Below are 26,694 nucleotides of genomic sequence, written 5' to 3' on the forward strand. Positions count from 1 at the left end.
GCATTCTGTATGAATAAATATACTGATAAACTTATGACCTTGCAGTACTCGCTTATGGAAAAACCTTACATACATGTTTACTTTCTGAAGTGTAGCTTTCTAACAGCAAACTTGTCTTTATTTCTCTATTTTCTCCTTTCCATACATCTACTCCACTAATATCCATTAGATTAGTTGTCTTAGTTGGCTCAGGCTGCCATAATAAAATTCCATAGACTTGTTAGCTTAAACAGCAGAAATTTATTTCTCTCAGTTCTGGAGGATGAGAAGCCTAAGATCAAGATGCTGGCATGGTTGAGTTCTGGTGAGGGGCCTCCTTCCAGTCTACAATGGCCACTTTCTTACCATTCCTCACATGGCACAGAGAAAGGAAGCTCTGGTGCTTCCTCCTCTTCTCATAAGGGCACTAATCCCCGCATGGAGGTGCCACACTCATAACCTCATCTAAACCTAATTGCCCCCTAAAGGCCCCACCTGCTAATACCATCACATGGGGGCTGGGAGTAGGGTTCCTACATATGAATTTTGGGAGGACACAGACATTCAATCCATAACACTAGTAGTACTTTCTCAAATTTTTTCAGGTCATGGCATACATAGAAAAGGGTAGGGGCACATGGGTGGCTCAGTCAGTTAAGCGTCTAATCTTGGTTTTGGCTCAGGGTTGTGAGATTGAGCCCCATGTGGGGCTCCACACTGAGCACAGAGTCTGCTTGAGTTTCTCTCTCCCTCTCCCTCTGCCACTCCCACTTGTGCTCTTTCTAAAATAAGTAAATAACTCTTAAAAAAAAAAAGCAAGGGGCGCCTGGGTGGCACAGCGGTTAAGCGTCTGCCTTCGGCTCAGGGTGTGGTCCCGACGTTATGGGATCGAGCCCCACATCAGGCTCCTCTGCTATGAGCCTGCTTCTTCCTCTCCCACTCCCCCTGCTTGTGTTCCCTCTCTCGCTGGCTATCTCTCTCTCTGTCGAATAAATAAATAAAATCTTTAAAAAAAAAAAAAAAAAAGCAAAAGATGATATTGTCTTATTCACTGGGATAAACTAGGAGAGATTTGGAGCTTTAGAGGAGGCTCTACTGGGCTATATATGAGTAACCCTTGGGCTCCAGCTGTCATTAGGCAGGCCTCCCTGAGGAGATCCATATCCATCCCACATAAGTTGGCAAACTATGCACTGGATGCAACCACAAACTCTACAGAACTCAAACAGTATCACCAATTACCATCACTGTTCTGAGCCTCATTTCGGATCTTTCATAATTGAGCTGATATTTTCTGGAAAACAACACTAGTGTGTAAAGGGGCTTCCTAGGCAGTTGATCAATAACCACTAAAGAAAAGATGAGAGTATTTAGAAAATTATGCTGGAAGGCATAGTATAAATTCTAAAAAAGGCCACTTTAGGAAACAGCAGATGAGATAGTTGACTTTTCTTGAAGAATATGTTTTTAAATTTTTATAACTTTAGACATCTCCAGGTGTCACAATAGATGCTAATAAAGTAAATAGGAATCATCATTTCTTCCTGAGACAGATACTTGTTTTCTTTTTTGGGACAAATTCAGGAACTGCCAATAGTTTATCTTCCCAGAATAAATGCTGAAAATTTTTTCTGAAAGTAGGGAAGAAAATATTTTTTTCCACAGGAATATAGCTAACATGCAACATCAGGTTCTTTGGTACTCCCCTGGGGAAAAGACACACTACTTGGAAAATTGAGATGTCTTTTCCTAGAGTATTCTTCATCCTTTGCCTTCTTCAGTCCAGACTGGGTCATTGGGTAACAAGGAGGAGGCTTGTGATGTTAGGGTGATCTTCTTGGTCACCACACCCTGGAAATAGCTTTAAAATTGGACACTGAGATGCAGGAAGAGAGTTTCAAACTTTCCATCTTATTGTTATTTGTGTTCTGGAGCCTCATTAACTTCTCTCACAGACGGTGGACTCTTCCTCAGTGCTGATCATAGATATAGTGGATCTTACATTTCTGTCTAGAAAACAGGCACCAAGAGGACTTCACCATGTCTGACTCCAGACTGAACTCACATGACATAGCTATAAATATCCCCAAACAAGAGTCATTCAAAAACCTATTGAATTTGACTAGATACTTCAAATGGTAGCAGATACTATCACCATTCCTACAGTATGACCCTGAAGTCCTCAACCTTTTTTTCTCCACCTTGATGTACAAAAAAGATGATATTTAGATTCCAACACATTCTCATGGATTTGCCTAGAGTTACTGGCAACTTCTGGAGTACAAACTAAAACATTACCCATTGGCTCCCACTTTATAAAGCATGTTAGAAAACACAAGTGTATGAGTAAAACTTCATTATAGGAAAAACCTTGTGTTTGTTTTAATTTAATTTTTAAAAGAGTGAATCAAATACTTATACTTCATAAGTTTATTATTCATAACAAATTTATTGTAACACATCTCACACTTGATTGAAGCACATGAGTATTTCTTATTACCTACAATACAAGTCACTGGTATAAATTATGCATTATTCACTCATCCAACAAACATTAATTGAGCACTTACTATGTGTCAGGATAGTGCTAGATACAGGAGACCACAGATGAATAAAACAATGTCTCTCTCTTCAAGTGTTAACAACTATTGATGTGAGTAACTGGGCTTCTATTGGACTTTGGGAACCAGGATATGAATGGGCAATGATTCACTGGAGGTAGTACAGAGCAGAGAAGAGGATGCTGTGAACTGACTAATTAAAACAAACGAACAAACAAACAAACAATCTGAGTACCCATCTCATTTTGGGTTCCTTCCAAAGAAGAGTCTGAAACAAGGATCTGGGTACAGGTTGTAATTTGGAAGGTGATCTTAGAAGGCAGGCATGAAGGAATGGTGAGTGAGTCAGAGCAGAGGACAAGGCAATGATAAAAATGTGTCAAAGGGGCCGGCCACCAGTGTACCAACTGGAACGTAATTCAACCAGCATCTCTGAGACTTGTGCATAATGTCTCCAGAGGTATCCTAGGTATCCATCTGAAAGAAACAGAGGCTGAAACATTTTTTCTCCAGTTCCGTTCCTCCTTTGCTTGAGAGTTGCTCCAGGGCATGAAGCAGCCAAGCCCCTCTCTCCCTTATCTAACGTAGACTTATTGAGCTCCCCCAGCCATGGAAAAGGTCCTGGGAAAAGCACTCCTGAGGTGGAGTCTGGACTAATACAGAATTGCTTCAAGTGGAGCTGAAATCAGAGGTGAGCTGAGGGGCTGAGATAAGTGTCAGACACATCTGCTAGAGTAGCCTACAAAGACTTCTGGGGAGTGGGGGAAAATATATTGCAGTCTGATCTAGCAGCCCCTAAAGGATGGTCTGGGGAAGGTTAGAATGACATCTTTTTACTAATTATATTCCACATAAAGTGTCTCTGACTCCTGTAAGAAGTCAAACTTTGCGACAGTAAATCTTGACACTGCTCAGGTAAGAAACAGAAAAATGATGATTTGCTAATCGGCTTACCTGATTCTCTGGCTAGGATGTCAAGATTGGACTCTGCAGTTCTTGTGAAAATCCTAACACTCATTCACCAATTATCCCCTAGAAGTTGATATGTATCGATCTCCCTGTGTTTCAGGGAAGAAATCTTTGAACTGCTCTAAGGAGCGTTTCCGAAAATGGTGATACATTTTTGCATCATTTTGTCACGACGGGCCTATTGAAAAACTTCCTGGCATTCTGAATTCATGGCAATAATATCCATGTTGTTGTATTTGGCTTGCATTTTTGTTTTGTTTTGTTTTGTATTAAAGCAGAGGAGAAATGGGTAAAAGTTAAAAACTGCACCTAAATATATTAAGCTTGAAGGCTTTGAACATAAATGAGAAGGTTTACAGGAAGTTATTCAGACCTTTAAGCCTCTATAAACATTTCATCATTGCTGACAAGATCCACTTTAGGTAACCCTGCCCAAGCAGTTCCTGTGTTGCTGTAAGGGTGAAGGTGAATTTATTTTGCAATTCACCTAGCAGTGTAGGAGTTTTCTGGGGACTTTTGGTCTGGGGGCCCAGAGCCTAAGGTTAAACAATAGATATCTTGTGGTTACAGGAGAAGAATTGATAGACCCCTCATTCTTCTATTATAATGTATAAAGGAAAGAACTGGATTCCTAATCCCTAGAAAAGGTGGTGGTGGTAGTAGGTGGGTTATGGTCCCTTATATCAGCATATGTAGCTTCCCTCGGACAAGTGGGCAAGTCTTTAAAAAAGTTCCGAAAGAGAAAAAGAAAAGCCCCAGGGACCATTTAGACTCTGCCAGTGAGTTCCATCCCAAGACATCAAATCCAGTTGCACAGAAACCAAAACGTCAATATTTACAAAGCTCTTTCCATCGTATATCCTGCTTCCTTTTTTTTTTTATGCCTTTTCTTCTCCTTTTCCTTCCTCCCGATTCCCTTGATCCTCTACTTCACCCTTTCTCCCATTTGCTCTCACTTCCCCCACCCCCATTAGTCAGGCCTACCATCCTTTCATCCCGAAAGAGGCTTCAGTGATGGAAAGGAAAGGACTTCAAACAAAGCCACCATCCAACACAGGGAGCTCCAGAGGCTGGGGAACTGTGACTGGAGCAAAGCCTGAGGAGGGGCGCTCACCCCTCTGAGGCTCTTCACCCAAAAGGCGATTAGGCTTCAGCTGGCTTGATAACTGTATGGAGCCTCATGATTTCAAAGCTTTCAGGGGCTGACAAGGACTTGCTAATTTCAAACTTTCTAACCAATTACAATCACAAAGAACTCAGGACAATAATCAGTGAGCAACATGAAACTGCTGGAGTGAAGCAGCCCTAGCAGGTTTCACTCTTGTGGCTCTGCCACACGATGTGCAGCTGGGACTCTGCTTCCACAAGCAAATAAAAATACATTATAAAATAAAAACATGCACAATGAGTCCCTCTTGCTGTCTTGTTCCCGGTAGTTGGGTCTGGAGGAACCCTGTCCTGCATGTAGCCCATTAATTTCTGATGGTGTTAATTAAAAACTTTTGATGCTGGCTTGAATGGAAAATACCTCAAACAGTGTTTCCTTTATTGAAACACCAAGTTCCAAGTCTTGGATTATTAGGTTAAGCTCTGTCACAGCAGTCAGACCAACGAATGCTTTTCATACCATCTGACTACTACTACTACTAATAGTTAATGATAACAAATGAAAAGAAAGAGGAGAAACTGTTTAGGTTGAAACTCCCTTATTTCAACCTGTTTTGTTTTGTTTTTAGAACTAAATTGAAAATCCGGGTCCCTGAATGTAGAACATATGATATTTTAAAAATCTTTTTTCAAATCCTTACAGAACATTCAAATCACCCAATGTTCCAGGACCTGAATTTTTTATATTTTAAAATGGGGAAAGCTGCTTAAAATAAGTGAATCAGCTGCTAAGTGATTTCTCTCTGTCTCTTCCCCTACTCTCTTTTGATAGGCTAAAAAAATGCTTAAAATGGTATATGCAATTGATATGTGCTGCTTAAGAAGCTTAATATAATTACTGAGGACTCAGACTTTCTATTTAAAATGAAGATAGGCTGGGGCAATAGAAACTATGAGTTGTGAGTATTCATCCCTCGTGACGTGTGGAAAATGTTTGCAAATGTTAGTCCACTGAGTGAGGTAAGGGGTGTTAAGCAGTTATCCACAGGGTCTCTCTGTCCTCCCAGAAACCTAGGGAAACCGAGGAAATCCTGACAGCAACGTAAGGAGCCAGCGTGACAGATGCCGCGCAGGAAGCCAGCAAATAAAAATGCATCTCTGCAATCCGATGCTTTTGTGAAGTGCTATGCAAACCACCAAAACATTCTGATTGGTTTCTAAGACTCTCCTCCAGTTTGATTTTTTAACCATTCTTCCCTCTCCTGCAGCCGTCTGAAGCCCCGGACACCCCGTGAGAGAGGCCCCACAAACGTCGATTCACAGACGCCCTTTTCTCTTTTGTGCTCTCATGTACTTCACTTTCTCTCACATTTTTCATCTCCCAATCTGTTTATTCATGCTGTCTGCAACATCAGCTGAATCCTTGAGGGACGACAAAACTTTCCTTTTTTTACCCTGAAGGTCTTCATCAGTCTTATTCTTGTTTTGATCTACGCATCCCTAAAGCGGATGAAGTTCTGCATAAAGAAAGGCAAAGCGTTCTGGCAAATCTCCTTTCCTTCCCTCCCTAACCGCAGGCTGCATTGACCTCACCCTCTCGCAACAGTTTGCAGAACTGGCCTCCCGGCCTGATGTGACATGATGGTGATCCCTCAACAACATCAACCACCACCACAACAGACAACCCGCGCTGTAAAGCACGCGAGGGTGATATGTAGAGCAACTGAAAGAACTAAAACTCCAAAAGGGACGTAGGCCTGAGCAAACCGCAGCACGAGTCTATTCACAAAATTTATGAATTTTCCCAAGTAAATTGACAGGCGATATTGTCTACAAAGGACTAGTAAATGTAAATTAACTAACAGATATGTAGCAAATGAGTGCATTTAAAGATGATTTCCAGCTGAAATGATTTTTCTTCCCAGAGACCAAGTTTTTGTTAAACTTAATCCTACTCTCTTCCCTCTCCAGCAGCAAAAACATCTGGTCGGTTTTAGATTCCCCTTGGATTTCCAACTTCAAAGGGAATTATAAAGAATAACAAATTCATGTACCGGCACTAAAAAAAAATTAGAGCAGCAGGAGAGAATGGTAAAATTGTCCTTATTTGACTGCTAGTGACAGGCGCCACAGGCAGAACTATAAGAAAAGACAAAGGCAAGATCACCAGTTGACAACCAGAGTTCCTAGAAGGGACAGAATCTTTGGCTACATGCAGATATGCACAGGGCCCTTAGCAATCTATAAGGAGATTTCTCCTTGCTTAAATGAAGAAAAAAAATTAAAGGACTTAGAAGGTAAGAGAGAGAGAGAAAGAAAGAAAGAAAGAAAGAAAGAAAGAAAGAAAGAAAGAAAGAAAGAAAAAGAAAGAAAGAAAGAGAAAGAAAGAAAGGAACAAGAAAGAAAGTTGGTTACGTCACATTTACCTGACACATAGTAAGCATCAGCAAAAGTTTGTTCAAACAATAACCTGGAGAAAATCTTAAGGATTCAGCCCCTGGGTTTTTTATTTGATTTATAGAAAACTTGAGTTCTGATTCTACCAAGAGCTAGATACGCCATCTCAGAAGTAACTCAGGCTCCTGAGAATCCACTAGAACCATCATCTCCTCCTAAAAGATTAGACCTCCAAGAGTCTCTTCCTTGCTCTGGATCTTCATCAAAGGATGGCCAGAAATCAAAGTCCTCCAGGAGTGGAGGGATAGGGTTTGAATGAACTATTGATATTTGTAGTTGTGCCAAGCTACGCTTGACATAACTTTATAGAACTGGATTTACCTTTCTCCTCTGTCATGTACTAGCAAAACTGAAACACACTTCTTAAAGTGCAGGTCTTGATATAATCAAAAAGAAAATAAGAACAGTTATTAAAGGTACAATTTTGCCATTATAATTAGCTCTTATAAACAGGTCTTTTTTCCTGTTTCACGTACAATGTGTACAGCAATCACAATAAAAATACGCAAGACATGATTAACCAATCAACTTGTTCATGGACAGAGAGAGAGTTAAGGGCTAAAATGTCTTTAAATAATTAATTATAAAAGTCTTTAAACTTAGTGTTCAGAGGTTACAGATCCCCACACCACAAATACATTAGGTTGATTCACAGAGTGGCCATCAAAAACCAGAAAGCAAATTAACTTCTGACCAAAAAGTATATATCAACAGCATGTTAAGAATATTTCACAGAGTAGGATAGAACAAGCAGAACCAACTCTCTGTGGACCTTAGCATGGTTTGCAAATGGAGCAGTCCCCCAAAGAGAAGACCATCTCCAAAGTATATTGTCTATATCACAGGCTTTGAGAAATCTTTAATGAAGGAAGAAAAAATTAAGACTTCTTTTCAGCATTTCCAATGTAAAAGGACTGAGCTGGCTGCAAAAGCATCTTGAATGTCTGTCTTGAACAGGGTTTTCAATCTTCCCTTACTGCTCCAGGTAAAGCAGGATCACTCAAGTGGTCTCACTAAGAGAATGCCATAATTCCTATCCTGATTTAATTGCATATGATGTATTACACATCCGATAAAGTTTTTCCAGAAAATATGCCAGCTTCATGAAACATGGATCTGATGATATGAATAACAATTTTTTTTCTTTTGCAACTATCTGTATCTTTGGTCTAAAATGAAAATCCTGGCTTGACATAGGCATTTACAAAGGATTCCCTGCCCTGTATAAGCAGAATCATCCAATGATGATTCTCAACTTACCCAGGGAAAAGGAAGTAGAGGATACGGAATACTACTTTATTCCAAGAAATGCTGTTTTATAGCTTGAGGATGCAGACAGTCACAAATAACAACAATTGAACAAACACCAGACCCAAAGGCCGAGCATAAGGAAACCCCACACACATATACCAAGAAGCAAACGCTATCATTAATAATAATAATTATTATTATAGCTATTATCAGGATGAGGCATTGATGGTTCATTTGGGTATAATGTATAATACATCAGCTAGAAAGAACCAAGGGTAAACTTACTCTTATCTTTAAAAGGCAGTTTGTATTCTGGTTTATAGGACATGAGCTACATAATTAACACATATGAGAAAAGGATGCAGGAAGAGATGAAGACTTACGCCTTTATTACAGTTTTTGTATGGTTAATATCAATCTTAAAAATAATGATGAAAAGGTTAGCAGTTTTAAAAGATGGGTGTTATGAGGTGTGTAGCTTTAAAATAGTGGCACAAAATATATATTTAAATTATAGAACTTGTCTTTGGACACTTCTGTCTATAAATGAATGAGAAAATAAATATACAAAATAAAAAACAACAACAAAAAAAATGGTTAGTGGCCAGATCCTAACCATCTTTCCTTGGAATACCTGTCTCAATGCCAAGCCATCAGATCCTTTCCTGACCTTTTGAGGGAGGACATTTTAACGGTGGTAACACCAAGCCAGGGTAAAGGAGAAATAGAGAGGATCAGAAGACTGAGAGGAGAAAAAACGAAATGGAAAGAAAGAAAGTTTGTATTGTTTACACCATCAAGTCTGGCAAATTTTACAGATGCTTTCTATTTGCTTGAAATAGTTTATTGCTTATGTTATTTCTTTTGTTTTCTTTTTTTTCCCCCCTCCATGTGCTTTCCTCTACCAACTTTGGCTGAAAATACTTTGTATGTGTCCATACTGTAAGCCCTCATATTTTTGTAGAGATTTAGTGTAGTGGAGAAGCACTTTTTTTTTTCTTCCCCAAGGGTTAGGCACATCAATATTCTAGCTACTCACTTTCGAGGCCAATGGAAAATGTGCTCCTAAGATTAAATAGACCTGAGTAACACATAAATCCAGTTTATACTGATGCAGTATGTTACATAGTTACTCACATCCTGAATTTCTGATGAGTGGAATACACCTTTTGGACAACACACTACTACTGAACCGTCACTGACTGCAATTCAAAGACGGCGAGGCAGGACTAAACCTTAACTATGGGTTCTTTGTGGAGAGCCTAATTTGCACAGAACCCTCTTCATCTGTGGAGCTCTGCATGCAAAGGATCTAGTCTAGCCACAGAAAACTAGGTCCTTTAAATATTCTTAGAGTAAACTAGAGCAATACTTACAAGCACATAGGGAGTGCCCTTTGTTCGACAATATACTGTCTCTTTTGACCCTCACTTCCCCAAACAGTGCTTTTCTATTTTTAATTATTCAGACTATTAATATATAATTCCTCCCTTTTCAGACTTCCTTAGTGCCACTTTAGGAAGAAACCTTTCCTTTCTGCCAATAAATCTTTTAAAAACGATGCTTTAAAATCCAGTGTTACGTTTGGTTTAAGTAGGTTGGCCATATTTATCCACTATGGGTTAGTGGCAGCCACACTGGGCTTCTAAAGTAGTCAGAGCACTACGTTTTCCTTTTACCTCAGATACAGAATTGTATATAACACAGTGTATATCCCATAATGATAAAACTAGCAGTATATTATCATTCTGAGTCAAGTAAAAATAGTGCCAAAAAAAAAAAGTCCCTGAGAAGTCTAGCCAAATCTGTCAAATGGCTCTCTGGTCAACCAAATTGCCCTTTTGGATAACAGATATACCTAAGAATATTATGAAACACTCTGACAAGACTTTAGATCAATTGTTACATTTTAGGAAATATAATGGCAGTACACTCAGAAGAAAAATCCTCCTGTATACAATGATTAGAACTATTTATCTAAATGTTTATACCATTTACAGTCCTTCTGTGTTTGAAATCTTGATGGACTAAATGCTGTGATGTCTGCGGTTTGCATCAAAATAATATGGTAGTAGCATGGGAAATGGCGGGCCATGAGTTCAACATTGAGCAAACCTGGGGATGGGTCCATGGGAGTTCACTGGAGTAGCGCATCTATGTTCATGTATTTGAAAGATTTCATAATAAAAATTCAAAAATATATACTAATTTGAATTTTCACTCTTTTAGTCATTATTGATTGATTCATTTACTTTTTATATGCAAGACATTGTGGGGACATAAAAAGTGAAACTGTTAAAACAAAAAACCCCAAAAATGCTCTTGTTGCACATTTAGATTAAATAAGCTATTTCTCTTCAGGAATTATATATATTTATGTAAAATAACACTTATAAGAACCACGTAATTACATGTAAAATTCTTAGGTTAAATTTTGAAAGCAGGACACAAAATTATGTACAAAGTATGTTTACATGTTTTAAAAAAATATATCCTCAGGGAAAAATGAGAGTAAAGAAATACATCAAATGATTATTAATGATTGGATTTAAATTATAGAAATAATTACTTGTATTTTTCTTCATTTTACTCCTATGTGTTTTTCCAAATTATTTTTAATGAGCATGTATCATTTTAAAATGAAAATAAATTTTTATTCATTAATGGATAAGATGTGCTCTCCTTTCCTGAAGAGGTTTTCACTAAAACGGAGAAACTACAAACACACAGCTTTGCCCAGATACTTTAAATCTTCATACCTAGAAGTGAAATACACCCACAGGAAAAGAAACGTCAATACAGATTTTTATCTGATCACAGAAACATAAAGAGCTTTCTGTGTGTCGGACAGAAATAGGGGAGGAACCGACTTCTCTGCAAGCCAGAAAGAGTGTGAAATTCAGACCATTTTGTGATGAGATCCTTTTGCGATGAAAGCAATGGGAGCAACAAATTAAAGCTACCAAGTAAGCCTGTCCCTGAGTCCTGATGCTCACAGTGACAGGAGTTTTTAGCATAACAAATAAAGCATGGGAGTGGGAGTGGGAGTGGGGTGGTGGGAGTGGTTACAATCCTAAAGGCTCGAGGCCTTCACTGGTGAGATGGATATGTTCAGAGGGACAGAGGTAGATATGTGACAGAATTAGAAACAAAAATTCAGTGACAACTATGGATTATGTGCAATGGATATGGAAAGTCCCTGTTAGAAAGCTATCTTTATTACCCGAAGAGATTATTTTCCTCATTTTATGCACATTCATATAAAGTGAAGTCAAGAGTGTAACTTTTAAAGGTTTGGATGAATATGATGTTCATGACTAAATAGGCCTTGCTGGAGCCAGGCAGAATATCACCAGATGCCAGGCAAGTCACCCCCTCTGGTCCCCCTCCTTCTCCAGTACACTTGCCAGGACATTTCCAGGCCGGCCAACCTCTAGCAAACGCAGCTCTTTTAGGCTCTTTCTGACTTGATGATGCTCTGCAAATAGACCCTTAGTCCTGACCTGTACTCTCCTCCCAGCCACTGAAATCTCAAGAATTCTAGAAGGCCACAATACCAACCTTTTTGAAACTTCACCATTTTCCACTAAAACACACACAGACCTCAAAGCTTTCAAAGCTAGGCTCACTCGCAGCTCTGGTCTTGGTCCTCTTAGCTTGTAAAAGAGGTGGCTATCTATATTCATGCTCCTACAGGACATTTTCCCTTCCATTTGTGGGTGTACACAAGAGCAATCATGTCTGATTTTAAGATTGATTCAAATGAAGCAAATGCATTTCAAATTTTTAGCATATCACAGAATAATAAGTAGTTCAAAGCATCACAAAATGTGTCTGGAAGATTCTGTGTTTGTTTGTTTAATGCCAAAGCATCCAACGTTCCACATGGGGAACATCAGTTTCCAACTTCACCACATCACCCTCTCTGTCCATTCAGGCATCTCCTTTGGAAATCTGTATCTCTGGAGAGTCCTGCCAAACAAGTCCTTTGAATACTTCCACCTCCATGTGGCAAAATCATTGTGAAATGTTTGTTGAAATCTGTGATCACAGGTTCTTGGGATCATGTTTCTAATCATTCTAAATGATCGTATTTCAAACGAACAAACTGGATATAAAATCTGTACCCTTCACCAATGTCAAAATACATCCTATTCAAATTTAGTACTTGAGGTGGTGGACACACCACAGCCTTTAGGTTGAATTCTTTCAGCATCTGGTAGAAACACACTTGACTTCTTGGCACCTTAATATTGCAGACTGCCATTTAGGGATAATGAAAGTTACTCACCGGACAGCAAAGTTGTGAGGAATATCCAGTTAGTGATGGCGAAACATTCTGAAATGAAAAGAATATCATAAATGTTGGGCATTTAATAAATGCGTGACAACACAGTGATCATGGAAAATTACCCATTCACTTCTCACCTTGGGACGCTGACTCAGTGATACTCTACAGAGAGTAAAGGAGACTTCCTTTTAGGAGGGAACATACAAGTGTGCACTGGGAAAGCGGCATGGACAGCTGTTTGCATGTTCAGCTTTAAGGGCTCGAACCAGTTGCAACCAGTTGTGAATGACTTGCTGCCCATTTTTGCAATTCACTGTAACTTGTATTGGGAAAGTTATGTTTTATGGTTAATTATCCATGGTCTGTTTGAAAAAATAAATCAAACCATTGTGAACCACCAGGATTTGCAGCTCCATTTGAACTTTACTGTACTTTTGATTAAACATTTTGTAAATAAAAACAAACTGGTTTCTTCTTGTTTTTGGTTGTTTGTTACTTGTGTTCTGGATATAAATATTGTGGCAATGGTGGGAGAACAAGTTATGGATTATTTACCCCTGGTTTCATGAGTTGTGAGTTACTGGCCTTATTCTCCTTCATGAGTATAAATAAATGTATAGTATTATATTCCAAGTCCTGTAAGACAAATGAACGACTGAACTGAAACCTTTTAAAACCAAAACCTTTTATGCTAAGTCACAGAGCAACAAAACAAACCCCAAATTAACATTTAAAAAGCTTCTACTGTGGAGCAACAAAATCCCCCAATATTATATAATCTGCATTTTAAAAGCTGCTTGCCTAACGAGCAGCAGTCTATCAATAATTCCACATGTTTGTCTCCTCACTGCTTTTATAATTTAGAAGCCATAGATGGTTTACCAGAGATCACCTCCCACCCCTAATATCACCACCAGAATGAAGCCTTGAAAATAACCAGCATAACTAACTGAAGTCAAAACTGATTTAGAAAGATCCGGAATTATTGTAACTAAAAGTAATGAAATTCTATGTAAAGGAAGAACTTTATATAAATTTGTCTATAGTCATCATCTTAACACTTATATAAATAAAAGGAGTCTAAAACTTAACAGTCAGGGAAAATGAGAAAAGCCAAGGTTCAAAGGATCCTGTGGCAAAGGGCAAAAGGAGTATGTTTGAGACCCAGAATCTGAAGTTCCTAACACATTTGCATATGAAACTTAATGAGGACCACCAAAGCAGCTTGCCAAAAATTATGTTTTTTTAAAATGATCCACTGTTCTTTGCAGCACTGACCACTGAAAAAGACCTCTAGGAAACATAAAATTGCCTTCTGTGATTTGTTACTTTTATAAAGACAGAGACAGGATAATAAGGGCTTTCTTATAAAATGGGGTGATCTGTCCATTGCTGGGACCTGAAGAGCACTGCATCTGATTTCATCTTACCCCTTTATTCCTCTCAAGGCTTACTGCTCACCTGCATAAGCACTGTGAAGGAACAGCCATGGAAGGTTCCTCACCAGCTCACAAAAACGTGGTAAAATATTTATGAAGGGGCTACTATATGCTGGGCACAACTGGAGTAATTCTGCTCGGTAAGGTAAGTCAGTGGCTTAGATTCTTGTTGCAACATTTAAAAATACCTGTTACTACTGCCAACAGTGAGGAGAAGCTAGACTGAAAGAGGTATGAAGGACTTCTGAAAAATGAGAAACTGTTTAAAACTCTCCTGACTTCTTGGATGCCCTGGGAACGGAAAGTTTAGGCCTGCCGGCCCTTCGAAGCCTGGATCCCACATTACCAAAGAAAAACTAGAAGTAACCTATATGTTTCCGGGGTCCTGGTTACAATTGAAAATGAGGGCTGACCAGAATCAGCTGGCAGCCTTCGGACGCTGAAAGGTCAATTCTGTCCTAAGTATGGTTCAGAGAGTGTAAAAACCTATCGAGATGAAAACAGAAGCTATTCTGAGAAACGGGCAGAAAAAAAAGTTCAAAGATATTTTACTTGAAGACATTTTCCTCTATTTCTTTTATAATGCATGCCTCCAACTCTTTTTGACAACCAAGAAAATGCTCTATCTAAAGTGTTCTAAGTTTTCTTTTAAATCCAGGCAACCCATTTGAAAATCAGAATACACAAAATGACTCCCTGTATATGGAACTGCCCCCCCAAAATAAGGGCTTGGTTACAGATGAATAATCAATTGTATTCAAATTGTATTATAAAGTATGGTATTTTACATGATGCAGGTATATACATACAGAGTTGCATCCTGGAATCCAAAATCAGCCATAACACATGGAGAGGGACACTCAGAAAATGTATACATAGGAATATGATTTCCTGGTGAAAGACCGAGTATTCTGATCAACTTTCCTTATTTTTCCCACAAACAAATCTACCTGAGCTATAGATCCTTTTAAGAAAAAAACCAGGAAACATACTGATAAAATACTTAAAAAGTATATACTAGTTTACTTATTATTCATTAAGACAACTAAAGATGTCCCCATGTCATCACAGATACAGAGACATGATAATCCCAATACTCTCAATCACTCGGTTGTTGAGAGAGAGACACACATTGAGGCAATGAGACCTTAAAAACCAGACAGAACTCTCCTGGCTTTGATTTTTGTCTTTATGCACCAGATTTTTCCATACAAAGGGAATCCTAAATTTAATAGCTAACGTGTAAGTGAAAGGTAAACAAACTAGGATATAGCCAAAATCTTTTTTTAAAAAAGTGAAGGAACACTCAGCTCTTACCTTCAGTAAAATCAAATGAACCAATTTCATCTGGCTTTTCCATCCAGGAAAAGAGTATGACCTAAAGGAATGTTCCTGACCTCCAGTACAAGGAGATTCATCTCCTTGCCTCTCCGTCTCGGATTGCGTTACGAAAGAATATGACCCGAACTACCACCAGCGCCACCCCTCAGATACCTGATCTTACTTTCCTCTAGCAGATACCCAACAGTGCCTAGTCCTGTGTACCCATTTTATGACCATTCAGTAGCCAGAAACTACAAAGGAAGCATAAAACAAAACCAAAAGTCCTCAAATGTCCCTCATCAGGTACATATCTGATTCCCGGAGGATATCAGTCTGTTAAATGAAATAAAATATTATAAACAGGGACAGAAGACTGATAGACCTCAGCAAATCTCATGGTGTTCCCACTTAGGCTGGGAGGGGGGCTATTCTGGTGAAAAAGTGGGGGTGTGGGAGAGGGTGATCGGCTACAAATGGACAAAGAGACTTAAAAGTGGTGCAATGAATTCCCTGTGCCAGGGAAGAGTGTGACAGAAAGTTCTAAATGAAAATTCCAGAAACTACAGGCTCCTAAGTGGAACTGTTGTTTAGGGGATGAATTCTATAGGGAGTTTGAATTAAGTGTCTGTGCTATAGCATCTAGATGTTTTCGGTATCATTAAGACTTTGGAGTTTGTCACGAGAAAAAGAAAAAAAAAATTAGAGCTTTCTACACCCCCAAAGTAAAAGGCGAGAGAAAGACAGGGTTTATATAACTGGCTTTTTACATAAATATTACATCAGGATACATTTCAAATGAAAACACACACACACACACAGCCATCTTCCTTATTCTCTATTTTAAAATTCATTTCATACTTTAAATGTTGTTGATTTTTCACAAAACAAGTAAAAACCAAGTCAGCATTAAACACCTCAGAATAATTTCAGTCTTATATTATTTGAAAATTTGCCACATCATGGAGGGTCACAAAATCCTGTTTTAAAGTCACTGACAATTATGGGATGTTTTGCTGCAGCCTAGGGCAACTAGAAATGGCCACGGATGTTAACTAACTCCCTCCTCAACAGTCTGAGAAAAGGGAAAAAAAAACTGTAAGTTTCCCCATCTGTTATTTCCTTTTTTTTTTCTTTTTGGCTGTGGAAAAGTAAAATTATGCAAGAGCTTTTGAATGTAAAGGCTGTGTGTGCTTTTTCCCTTTTTGTCTCTGTGTACCGGCTATGTGATGTTGCGTAACTGAGTACAGAGTAGGCGGTTAGCGTTTACTATTGATTTACACTATGCCATCTAATGAATTCATAGCACTTAAAAGAAAGGAACGAGAGGGGGAGGGAGGAAAAAGAAAGGAGAGAACGGTGGAGAGGAGAAAGGAGGAACAGAGGAAAGAGAGAAAGAGCTCCTTTAGAGAAACAGTTCTAAAGCCTAGAACAGTTTCATTCCTATTCCCTTGAGCTCTGACTTCTGGTTATTGTTCAGGTCTCAGAAAAATGGACTTTGAGCTAGTGACCCCAATATTCCAATCTTATTTCTAATGAGGATTACTGGCAGGTGAATGTCTGAAAGTACTAATGTGTCAAATTACTTGAAAGCAATTCCACTCGACTGTCAGACTTCTCCGTATGCACCTATTTATCATTCTCTCTATGCATTTGTGACTCGGTATCTGTGATAGCTGATGCCACAGTCCAACTAGTTTACCTAGTCGCAAATACTATTTGAAAGACACACAAGGCAAAGAGAAACACGTTCTACCTTATCCATACCCTTTTAAAATTGCCTGAAGAATGCACTTAGAAATCTTTGAAAATGTCACTATTTTACTTTGGAAGAAGATAGACCACAAATTATTTGGCTACACAGAACTGCCTAATACAGGATAATCAAAGAGAAATGGGCAAAACGAGGAAAGATTCTAAACTGATGAACAACACTTGAAAAAGAAATTTAAGTAATTTCTTACATTATGCCCATGGAGAGCACTTAAAATTTAACTTTTGATCAGGACGATGATAGACATTCCTAGCCCTCAGTGTTTCCCATGCCGTACTGTGAGTTCCCAGATCACAGGCCAGCAAGTAAGGGTGAAGTTAGTTCTGCTGCTAGACATAGGACCTTCTTGTGCCTGAGTGCCCTCCTATGGCTGAGAACAACTAGTAAGGTGAGGAAGAGAAATAGAAGTTCTCTTTATTAGCAGCCAGCTCAAGGGCAAGACAGGCAGCTTGTTTCCTTCCTGAATGTGGGTTTGTAAATGGTGACTAGGAAAAATCATATCCAAAAGAAAGTACAATCCAAAATCACATCCAAAAGAAAGATCATTTCTGATCATCCAATCATCTCTTTTCACCCAGTTCAGCGTATTAAATATTAAGCAGATGCCTACTCATCCACTTGTCAGGGATGCTTTAATAATTGATGTTGTGTGTTGAGCACCTAGCACAGCGCTTGGCACATTCTCTATGCTCAGCAAGTATTTGTTGAAACACCAAAATGATGATGGGAGAAACATCTCTGTAAGACGAGTGGCTAGGAAAGCCTCAGAGAAACATTCCCATGATTTACAGGAAATCTTAAGCTATATTACTCTATCGTTTATCTGTAGACACAAAATGATGGTGTAGAGGGAGTATCAGACAGTTATTTGGGGACAGTTGAGTTCAGTTCCATTTTATTGGAAAAAAGCTTAACAAAAATTATAATGCTGATAGCATCAGCAAAGTTTTGTGTTCATTTCCACTAGCCCTTTTGGACTATTTTTCATTTCAGTCTTGGGCACAGAAAAGTCCATTTTAATTTCCAGGGACACATTCTAAAGGAAAAGTCATGGGATATCAACATAATTCATCTTTTAAAAAATACTGAGAAGAATGTAGCCATTTAGTAATGGGAGAGAATATAGCTTTTTGTTGAAGGGCAAGGCAGGTTGAGTTTTGATTAGGTTATGGAAATTTAAATTAATAGCAGGGCAACCAAGAATGTACTGATTTCCATTTTCTTGGAGTTTTCAGGAGTTTTATAAGAAAAAAAAATTCTGGATTAGAAAGTCAGAAATGCCATCTTTCAGTGAATTGGTGAATGAGACCTTTAGAGGAAAAGTTGCATGGGCAATCTCTCAAAAATTCCAGTTGAAGATTCAACTAACTAAAAGCGTGTTTGGCAGTGGCAGCCATAGTAATTTTTAAATAGTGGGGCTACCATCTTGCTAATTCATCTAGGACTAGCCATATACATTTCAGTCAAAACCTTTAAAAGTTCTGTTTTTTTTTAAACTTTGATCAATGATATAATTTAATCAAATTCAGCAACTTCCTTAAATAAGCATCCTGGAAGTATGTTGACAAACCATCCCACATGCTATTTCATTTCATGGATTCTAAAAAATGAATGAGAACTTGCCTGGATCCCTCATTCTATTCATGAAGATTCTGAAGCTCAGAAAGTAATCTTCTCAGGGATATATATATTTTGAGACAAAGCTGGGACCAGTATCTAAAGCTCCCAGTTCCTTTCTCCATAGCATAGAATAAGTTAATAATGCATAAACTGAATCTTATTTTATTTTATTTTTTGGCCTTTTTTTTTCTTTTTCAAGTTTATATTTAAATTCTTATTTGTTTACATATAGCATAATATTAGATTCAGGATGAATCTAATTTTAAATGCCATAGAGAAAGATTTGAAAAGATTCTTTTATAAGATAAGGAATCCTTACATTATGTAACAATGTTCACCTTAAAGCTATTTTATACTTCATTTTTTATCTTTAATCTTTCTTCCTCTTTTCATTCTCCCTTTTATTCTTTGGCTCTTGGATAGAGTCACTTTTAACTCTGTTTCTAGTTCACTTATGCCCATTCCTGACCTCAAATTCTTTCCTTTCTCTCACTTTGCATCTTTTTCTCCAACTTTTATTTATAACTCTTCCTCATAAAAATTATTGTTTTGTTAATGTGCTTTGAAATCCTCAGAAGTCATAAAGGAAGAAAAACTTTAAACATTATACAATAAATAGGCTTTTGGCATATACTCAAATTAAAAAATAAAATCTGCAAGAACATACTGACAACATGTAGGCTTTGCCATAGGATACTGCGGCTGTCTAGATCCCAGCCCTGTCAATGAGACTGCAGTCTATGTCACAGGAATCTCATCAGATGGAGAGCAAAGCTCACAATCTCCAGACCACTCATTTTCCACTTCACCATGTCACCTTTCTTTTCTCTGTTCTTTCTTTCCATTCCAGAGATACAACTATTTTCGGAGTGATTATGGCATAGCAGAAGAAGGTCCAGAGAAATCCGAGTGGCTTAATGTGGCTTCATGACAGTAGCCAAACTCTCTCAATTCCAAAAAAAAAAGTCAGAAAGAGTTGCATACAAAAATTGCAGCTACATGGAAAGTGAAGTCTGAGGAGGTTAAAAAGGGAACTTGGACATGAGAAAGAGGTCCCTGGATAACAGGAATGTTGCTGCCAGACTCATTGTAATTAAGATTGTGTCATTGTTTCCCTTATAAAATGTTAACTCTTGCGGGGTTTACAAGTCAGCTAAAATGATCAGCTCTAGGCTGAACACAGCTCCAAATATTTTCGAGTGGGAAGAATTTTTTTTCCCCTCCTTATTCCTTAAAAGAGAAAACATAAAGCAACTATTCAGAAATTTCAATGACATTTGAATTCTGACCACATACCTTTCTCCAAAAGAGACTAGGTGCTGGGGCGCCTGGGTAGCTCAGCTGGTTAAGTGTCCAACTCCTGATTTTGGCTCAGGTCATGATCTCAGGGTTGTGAGATCGAGCCCTGCATCAGGCTTTGCCCTGAGCATGGAGCCTACTCATGATTCTCCCTCTCTCCCTGCCCCTCCCAGGCCCTCTCTCTCACAAATAAATCAATCTTTTTTTTTTTTTTTTTTTTAAGAGTAGGTGCTAGTTAAGGAGCCTAATCTGCAGTGAGCTAAGGTGAACAGCATCCACTGTGGATGAAAGCCATTAACCTGGCATATGAGTGGGAAATAAAAAGATGTCCTATTTTTTAAAAGGTTTAATGTGCATCACTTGGAGAGATATTTCATTTCCATTTTATTGATGTGAATAGGATTTTGGCAACACTGTGTTGAAAAGTCTTCCACTCCTGTTTGCTAACTAGAAAAACTTATAATTATAGGAGGCAGGAATTCCTAATGGTCTCCTTAGATCTCTTTCCTCATACACCTATTTTCAGGGTGGGTATTAGATAATTAATAATTTTTTTAAAATTCATTTTTCCTATTTCTCTAGCACTGGCCATGATGTCTAACGGCTATAGTACAATGCTCTGCCACAGTGGTGAGAAGGGACAGGAGGAAGAAATCAAGACATACATTAAAATTAATAGGTCAGGAGGAAACTAGCATTCCTTTAGTATGTATTAGATACATATTACATCCCATGTACTTCATTAACATTATTCCATTTAATGCAAACCCCCTGTGAAGTAAATAAGATTGGCCGAAGTTTCATAGATTAGCAACCTAGCTACAGAGCTGTTAGCTAATCTGCTTAAGGACAGAGAGCTAATTAAAAAGTTGTACAGGTGTGGATCAGGACCTATTTGACTCCCAGGCCCACAAGGTACTGTAATGCACCACAAAGCCAGGAGCAGAATATGAAGCCATCTAGAAAACAAAACAAAACAAAAAAAACCTTCATGCCAATGATAAGAGTACATGCTTCAAGTAGGCGATGGGAAGGGTAAATGACTCCTAAAAAGAAACAGGTTTTTGCTTTGCTCTTGCTTCTGATAAATCCCTGTTTTTTAACTGTATATTTGGAAAATGGTTTTTTTTGTCATAGATAAGAAAGTGCACAATTTCCCAGGAACCTTTAAATCAGACCAATATTTGAGTGTTTACAAAAATCCCTTTAAAGATTTATACTAAATAACTAGATAATAGTTTAAAAATATAACGCATATTAAATCAGATGATTAGTACATTAACAATTTTAATATGACTGTGTGTATGTGTGTGTATATGGGTGTATATAATATGTGTGTATGTGTATACAGATGTTTTTCCTTGTCAAAATTTCTGGTAATTTACTATATAAAGTGCTTGACAAAAGCTAAACAGTAAATATGTTAAGGCAGGAGAAAATGAAAGAACAAAGAAAAGAGGAGTGTGTGAGTGCGTGTTGTGTGTGTGTGTGTGTGATGTCCTATCCTATTCCCAAGACCACTGGGACGTTTTTTAAAATATATTTTAAAATCATAATTTGGTGAAGAACTTAATAACAAAGTAATAGTAGCCAAACGGATTTGAAAGGATGAATTAACAATTCTTTAGGCAGCACTAATTTATTCCTCAACTTTTAATACATCCTTATTGCTTTGTCCTTCCCCCCTTTTTGGGCTTTAAGTCTAAATTTGATTGGGAGGAGGAAGGAAGAAACACTAACTTCTGGCTTAGCAGAAGCACAAAAGAGCAGAGAACTAGAACATCTTCCCGGTCTTCTTTTCTCATCCTTATAAGGAAAAGCAATAGTAAACTAAACAACAGAGAAAGCAACAACAACTTTGACAGTTTTGCTTAGGCAAAAGCAAGACTTGTTTCAGCACAACTTCAAGGGCTTTCTTCAAATTTGAGCTTCTCTGGATGGTCTTACAACAAAGCTGAAGAAGAGACGCGATCTGTTTAGGGAAATAGATGAGATTTGGGGGAAAATAGGAGGCACTCCTTATTTTCAAACAGTATTTAAATGCATGACCAAGATATAACTCTCAACGTTAAAAAAAAATTACACAGTTAACTCAAACCTGCTAAAAATAACTCACAATACCCTCTCCACTAAAACAAAACAAAATAAAGCAAAAACTCACAAACAATTATTTTGACTGGTGAAAACAGTGACATGAAAGTAACAGATGGAAGCCCGGTTTTACTCACACAACACACTCACTAAGCACAATTGCAAGCGTCCCCACAAAAATAATTCAACAATGGTGACTTTTGCCTTGTGCTTCAAAATATCTCCCTTAGGTGAGTTTCCTTACAGACTTCAAGGGGCGTGTGAAAAATAACGTGAAACCAACTGTCTGTCCGGACCTAAAAACAGGAAAGGGCTGCCAATCACAGCCTGCAAACAAAAGGGATCTTGTCACCTTCATCAAGTCCTTTCTCAGGACTGGAATAGGTGTTCTTTCCCTATGTATGATTTCTTGTGGCCTGGTAGTATTTTTAGGAAAGGTGACATATCTGTACTCTTAATAAACACCACACTACATAGCATCTAAAAACTTTCATAAATCAAATAATTAAAAGTAACAAATCTTCCTGCTAATTGCTCCTCAAAGTTGAAAGACAGGTTATTTTCTTACCTTACACTGTGCCTTCTGATCTGACAGTGTCATTCAATCAATAATTTCAATGTCAGTTACTGATTTTCAACTCTTTTATTACAAAGACTTCAAGCAATAATGAAATGGTGCTGATCTGCTTGCTTTCACTCTATATAACATCTATATTTATATGCTTTGCTTCTATTTGGATCTATATTTATCTGCTTTATCTGCCTACAGTGCATCTGTTTCTCATACACACAGACATATATTTATATATATACACACATACTGTATATATATAGGTTATATATAAACACACATACCCACAAAAATGTATGAATGTATGCTAGTGTGCTTATTTCAACAAGCACGCAGGTGCATAAATACTCAGACACATGACAAATAGACCAAGAACATAAATGTACATGTAAACATAGTTGTACAAGGGAAAAGCATATCTCAACAATAGGCCTTCTACAATCCTTGGGACTTACACACTCAGCAGTGACAGCCATAGACTACTCTGGGAAGAAGAAAAACTCTTCAGAAAGCAAAACTATATAATGAAACAGAGACCATGCGTTCTGACTCACTCATTTTAAAGACGAGGAACAGAGACACTGAGGCTCAGAGAGAGGGTCCGCCAGCTTTCTGGTGGCAGATCTGGAAGTAGCACCCAGGCCTCTGCCTTTGAGAGAAATCCTCCACTATGGTGGCTTGAAACGATGAAAACATTTTTCTCAGACCCAATATCATCTTTTAATTTCCACCCTTTCTATTTTTCCCCTTTCTTTGTTACATGAAATGGAAGCAACCAACATTCAGTGAGAGTCAGGAATGGTTCCAAATGTTTTAAATGTGCTCTGTCATTTCATCTGTATCAAGCAGGCATTCTTGTTCATGCCCATTTTACAGAGAAAACATCTGAGGCCTGGTTGTTAAATAACTCATTCAAAGCTACACAGCTAGTGAGCAAAGAAGCCGAGCTCTTCTGATACTCCACAGCCTGTGTTTTTTCTGCTAGATCATGACGCTTTCCTTAATACACATTAGAATGCCCTGCAAACTCCCCAGGACCACAGCCTAAACATCATATAAATCTAACAACTGGACTGCTTCAGGATACATAATAAGCCTAAAGCAGAGGTTCTGTCAGACTGAGAGAAAAATAAAGGGAGTGGAACAAGTACCAGTTCCACGTCCCCAGTATACAGTGCAAATCCTCGAAGAGAAAACCGAAACATGCAAAATTCAGGCCAAAAAAATAAAAAATAAAAAAAAATAAAAAAGTATATATATCACCCCAAGGGTAATCTTATGTGATTTAAAGTCTTAATAACTTCTAGTGTATGAACATTTTATGTCTTTTTCATCAAAAGATTATCGCAAACTGATAAAATTGAATCAGATGGGAAACAGAGGCACAAGAAGGCAAAGGGAGGGTAGCAAAAGAAAGAATGAACCACCTCTCTTCTCCTGGGACAACACTTCCCAAAATAAACATCGATCAAAAAATACAAAGCCAGCACCAAAAATTGGCATTTCACCCCCACTTAAGTGTTACGAACAAATTCAGAAACGCAACCATGTCTATGGTGATTTCATACAGATTTCCTCAGATAGTAACCAGTGGTTAGCTATCCCAACACACAGGAGTTTGACTCGTTCAGTTTACACAGAACGCAGCACTAGGAGATGCCATGTGGATCTGTGAAATTCCCCAGGGCATACTGCATCCATAAGCCAAGGAACAGAAATTACACTGATCCATACATGCAGCTTTTCATCTGTGACATATTGATAATTACTCTTTATTTGTGAATTAAATCCAAGTTATACAAACAAGTTTCAGACATTTGTCACAAACGGGGTGCATTTTACTTAACTCTTTCAGAACACCATCTCGCTACTGTCTCCAGGAAATGGGAGCTATCCTTGAAAGGACCTGATAGTGTGGAAGGATTATGGCCTTGAGAGAGAGAGAGAGAGAGAGAGAGACTGACTTGAATTTGAATCTCAAGTCTTCCACTGATTAACAATATAGATTTACGCGCATCACTTACATGGATCTGAATCTCAGTTTCATTACCTGTGGAATGAAGAATAAAACCACCGATTTTGCAGGAACATTGTGAGGATTAGACATAGTCCCACAGCAATGTCCCTCTCATAAAGGGGGCCATTAAATATTAACTATTATATGTTTAAGGAGACCTTTTGGCTGTGGCTTTCTATTGCATAAATGATAAACAGTTCTTTTGGGAGTAAAAGAACATGTGGGGTCCTTTTTAGGCTGGTTTAATCAAAGACAAACTTTCTGGTGATCAGGTATGTTCCAAGTAATGATAGAAATAAAAGCACTTCATGGCGTAACATTTTCACTGGAAGACCTTAAAGCACTTAATAACCCTTGACTTCTGTGATTGTGGCTACTCTCAGTTAACAACTGGGAAAAATGAAGCTCAGAGATACATCCCCCAGATGAATAATAATTTTTTAAAAAATCACCACCAGGGGTGAGTAGAATTTCTGTCTTTAACAACTAAGCCACATAGTGTCCAGCTGAGTGATGACTGTGGCAAGGTCACAGATACAAAGGGCCATGGTTCCCCAGAGCTCTTTGAGATTATTCACTGAGGCCAGAACCATTAGGTAATGCTGTGTACATCTGCTGAGATAACAAGGGTGAGTCAGGGTTAGGTCAGGGTTTCAGGTTATAGGGGTGGGGTGAAGAGTGGCTTTCAGATCGAATGCTGAGAGTGCTTTCATTTCAGCAGCAAACAAGCCATATAGTATTTAATGTAGGAGGAAAGAAAAGAAGAGGGAGCCACTGGCAAGAGATGGTGGGTGGGAGCAGGGACCCGGTGGGGCTCCAGCAGGGAACTGTGTCTCAAAGAGAAGACCCTCCCACGTGCACACACACTGAGAAGCGGACAAAAAAGCCCAGGGTGCAGCATAAATCCTGCTATCCCAATAACACACACAGATGTTCCACCATTGTTTTCTTTTATGCACATTTTAATTAAGAGATCAGAATCAAGCATTAAAATGTTATTAAATGGCTTGTTTACATTTTCACTATATGTCATTTATTATGCATTTTCGAAATGTGTATCTATGCAGAAGGGCTATTTGGAATTTTTGTGTCACTGTTACAATCGTGCTCCTAACTCACACCAGTGTTAGCTAACCCAGGAACTGTCAGGAAGCCTGATGCATGCAGTGGGATGGGCACTCAATCAAGCAACTGTCAGCCCCCTCACACCTCCCTGCAGTGTGACAAAGCACACTGGCTCCACGGTACAGGCTCTCCAGGATGTCCCAGGTCCACAGCAACCTTTCTGATTATTCACGAGAGGCCCAATTTTAAATATCGTCCCACTGTCCTCACAAGAAAACAGTGTCTATATTCATGCCATTCCCTTCCCTGAGCAGTTTTGAAAACTCAGGAACTCAAAGCTACCACACGGAGGAACCTGGCCTCCTCCCAGTGGCACAGACTCCCCTGGAGGGGACACAGTGGGAAAACTGGGAATGAGATTTTTTTTTCTCTCCCCATGCCATCACTTATTTCTAGTCTACACTTATCTCTACTTACCCCTGCAGGAATCCCTTGAATTTTCTCTATTATTATAGAATTGAAACAGATACCCAAACTTCCCTTCTCCCAGACTGCACAGATAGGAAGACTTATTCACACAGTCCACCTGCAAGTGTGGAGCACAGGTGTCTTGTAGTCAGCCTGTCCCATATGGCCTAGAAGCCCACTGTTCACGTGATGCCTTATGAATCATGGTGCATGGAATTGTAAGGCAGAGGGCAGGACTCATGTCTCATGCATGTTCAGTTCAGCGCCTAACATACTGTGAGCGCTCAATCAGTCCAAATGAGAGAATGGGTCTCCTTCTTCCCTCCCTCCTTCCAACTCTCCCTCCCTCCTTCCATGCTCCCTCCCTCTCTCTTTCCTTTGTTCCTTCCTTCCTTTCTTCTTGCCTTGCCTTGCC

At 38.6% G+C, this 26,694-nt stretch overlaps 1 protein-coding gene across 23 annotated transcripts in view; it reads right to left on the reverse strand.

Moving 5' to 3' along the window:
• ZBTB20 (zinc finger and BTB domain containing 20) overlaps positions 1-26,694 on the reverse strand; it is a 761,796-nt gene that overhangs the window by 343,395 nt on the left and 391,707 nt on the right. For all 23 annotated transcript variants that reach the window (XM_034659426.1, XM_034658883.1, XM_034658692.1 and 20 more), the window contains one exon: positions 12,616-12,663. The gene's annotated coding sequence lies outside the window, so the exon portion shown is untranslated. The remainder of the gene's footprint in view (positions 1-12,615; positions 12,664-26,694) is intronic.

The sequence above is a fragment of the Ailuropoda melanoleuca genome, chromosome 1 (assembly GCF_002007445.2).
Source record: "Ailuropoda melanoleuca isolate Jingjing chromosome 1, ASM200744v2, whole genome shotgun sequence".
Classification (NCBI taxonomy): Eukaryota; Metazoa; Chordata; class Mammalia; order Carnivora; family Ursidae; genus Ailuropoda; species Ailuropoda melanoleuca.